This window comes from Trachymyrmex cornetzi, unplaced genomic scaffold, assembly GCF_001594075.2.
Source record: "Trachymyrmex cornetzi isolate Tcor2-1 unplaced genomic scaffold, Tcor1.1 scaffold435, whole genome shotgun sequence".
NCBI classification, from domain to species: Eukaryota; Metazoa; Arthropoda; class Insecta; order Hymenoptera; family Formicidae; genus Trachymyrmex; species Trachymyrmex cornetzi.
In genome coordinates, this window is record NW_017299124.1 from 48703 (window position 1) to 52365 (window position 3663).

Here is a 3663-nt window from a genome sequence, read left to right on the forward strand (position 1 = left end):
ATAAAAATCCAGTAATAAATTTTGAATTTCAAGTATGGAACTAATTCTTTAATAAAAATAAAAAATTTTTTAAATAAAAACAAAAATATAACTTTCTTTAATAACATTACCCATATCTTGAATTTCCGTTTGATGATTCACAATGGAAGATTACTTCTTGTCAAATTATTGCTATCAGAGATTGGTTTCAAACGAGTTTAGATTGTAATTTCTTTATTTTATAAGTTCTCTAGAAGGTCTTTATCATTAAAAGAGGGGGAAAATATTGTGAAATAGAAAAGAGTAAACAAAAAAGGTAGTGGGAAGGTAACCAGTTGCCATCTAGTATAATTTTCGAAATAATTTTTAGAACTATGATATTGCTTGTATTATATCGGTAAGTAGGAAACGGGTAGTTTTTCTGTATCACTGTGATTATTTATCCCCTCAGCTTGTTTTTTAATATGGATCATTTCAGAAATGGATCTTTTGTAAAATGATGGTTCAGAGTCTAAAATTTCAATATTTTCCCAATCCATTTCCTGATTAAAATCAAGCCGATGACATGAGACTACTGAGAGATTATTTAATTTTTTATGTCTGCTTTTTGTTCCTTTATTCTAGTTTTAAGCTTTCGTTTAGTCTGTCCTACATAAGAACACTCACAATCTCGACGATTGATTTTGTATACCACATGATTATTATCCATTTTATTTAATTTATCTTTCCCTGTTTTAATAAATTTAATTAAGCTATTAGTAGGTTTATATGCAATATTTATGTTGTATTTCCTATATATTAGGTGTAAAACTTAATTCCTGCCGTTTTTCGTCTCCAAAATTGATTTGTTTCGAAGGGAAATACCTTAATCAAAGTATTATTAATGAAGTATTATTAATTAGTAATAAAGTAGGAAATGGAGGAAATTACTTTGATTAAGGTATTCATTCTTTCCTTCGAAACAAATCAATTTTGGAGACGAAGAACGGCAGGAATTAAGTTTAACACCTAATACATTCTTAAATTTTTCAGTTAAATTATTGACATATGGTAAAGTAAAAAATTTTCTAATATTAATATCTATAGGTTCATTTTGATTTGTATACTTGTAATCATTTTTGTGAATTAAAGATTTGATTCTATCATATATTGTATTAAATAGAAAATCTAATGGATAACCGTTATTTAATAGAGTGCTATCATGTTCGTGATATTTTTTTAGTGAAAGCTTGGGTGTGACAGGAATACAATTCTGTCGAATAATGACGTAATAACACCTTCTTTATGGACAATAGGATGGTTCGAGTCATAATTTAGAAACCTTCTTGAGTTCATAGGTTTTTTATATAAATCAAAGATGACCTTATTATCCTTTACTTTTATAGTTATGTCCAAAAAGTTCACTCTATTATCCTCATATTCTTCCAGTGTGAATTTGATTCTATTATGTTGAGTATTAAATAATTCTAGAGTTTGATTTATTTGATTTTTAGGCAATGCTAATTAAATATCATCAACATATCTGAAATATATGGGTATATCGATGTGAATCGTAGAATGGATTTTACTTTCAATGTCCTCCATAGCTAAGTCGGATATAACTGGAGAGAGTGGTGATCCCATAGGCATGCTGAATATCTGTTTGTAGTATTTATTATCGAATTGAAAATATGTTGAATTCAAGATTGAATTTATTAATTTTACAGAATTAATAAATTCATTTATATTGGTAAAGTTGTATGATTTGCTATTATGGTAAGTCCCATCTTTTTACAATTCCTTCAATCGCTAAATCTATTGGAATATTAGTATACGCATCTGAAATGATTCATATTAAAAAACAAGCTGAGTGGATAAATAATCAAAGTGATACAGAAAAACTACCCGTTTCTTATCTTAAAAATATTATTGATAACAGCTTAAAAAAATCAAAATTAGGGTATATAAAAAATAGCTTCGAATTAGTAGATAAATTGAACGAAAGACCATTACATTCAGACTATAAATTAGTTTCATTCGATATAGTCTAAATGTATACTAATATTCCAATAGATTTAGCGATTTAAAGGATTGTAAAAAGATGGGATTATAATAGCAAATCACACAACTTTACCAAAATTAATGAATTTATTAATTCTGTTAAATTAATCTTGAATTCAACATATTTTCAATTCAATAATAAATACTACAAACAGATATTCAGCATGCCTATGGGATCTCCACTCTCTCTAGTTATATCTGACTTTGTTATGGAGGACATTGAAAGTAAAATCCATTCTACGATTCACATCGATATATCCATATATTTCAGATATGTTGACGATATTTTATTAGCGTTGCATAAAAATCAAATAAATCAAATTTTAGAAATGTTTAATACTCATGTAACATCCGCCGAAAATTGCGCGCAGGCGAACGTCACTTTTAACGACGCCAGACGCGTTACCGTGGCAACGCGAACTGTCGCGACAGCCGCGAATCCTCACGAACCGTGATCACGCGGTTAGCGCGTGATCAAACAGCTGTTACAAAACCGTACTGCGCTTGCGCGACCTAATATAATTAATCGCGTGAAAATCCAAATTAATCAATAGCGAGAGGAATTAGCACCCCATAATATTGAATAATAAACCATAGGGAACTAAGAGGCTCTCTGCTATTCTCGATCTATTGCAGTATTCTAAAGTAATCAATAAATTTATTTCATTTAAATTCAGTAATCAGTAATTGCAACTGCAAATTTGACTGCGCCGATTCAGAAAGCGGCTAATACTGCGCTTATGATCGAGAATACGTAGCTGAATCGCATTCGCAAGTGCACCAAAAGCTTCTAACAAAACCTGCGGAAGTCCGTTAGAAGCTTCGCGATACAAGCAACGCACGAACGCTCTGTATTCAAACTCTTTATATAAAAAAGGGAAAACATCATTCGGCGGAATGTAACGCGAATAAACGCGCACAGTGACTGCACATTATGCAGCACAGGGGCGGAGCGACTGAGGGGGCCCTGTCAACATTTAAATTCGGCAATCTCTCCCTTTAAAACAGTAAAATCTAATAAAATCTTATTAGATCGAAAGTTCTAGAACAATTCAAAAGATTCCGGTAACTGTTGACAGGTCAACCCCCTTTCCTGCTCAGCACCACCACTTCTAACTATATAAAAGCGCACACCAAAGTCAGTTGCGACTATTATAGTTTCGGCTTAGTTTTGACTAGTATTGACTTGCTTAGTCCAGTGTTAGAATCGAGATCAGAGTATTAGTGCGAGAGCTGGACTTCTGGTCTTCCTTAGAAGGTTCTCTTGGAGGCAGGTGCTCAAACGCAAACATCTCGAGGGCCACCTTCCGTAACAGGGACGTACAGGGATAGTCGAGCAACACCGCGACGTAAAAGTGAGTTGCATGTGGCACTTCCGTTTAGTCGCACTTTTCTCTGTTTAGTTTAGTCGTAAATAATTATTTTGCGGAACCTGCCTCGCCTTCTGCGAAGGTAATAGCGTGCAATTAATCTCTGCATCTACACACATATGTTATTAGTTCTTCAATTTACTTGTGAACCAGTAATCAAATAAACTCTTAGTCTTCTATTTCTTTATATTTCTTTTTATTATTATTATCCCTTCTCCCGCGAATAACCGAAGCGGCTCAAAGTGTCTGTGTTGTCTGTGTCGTCTGATCATCG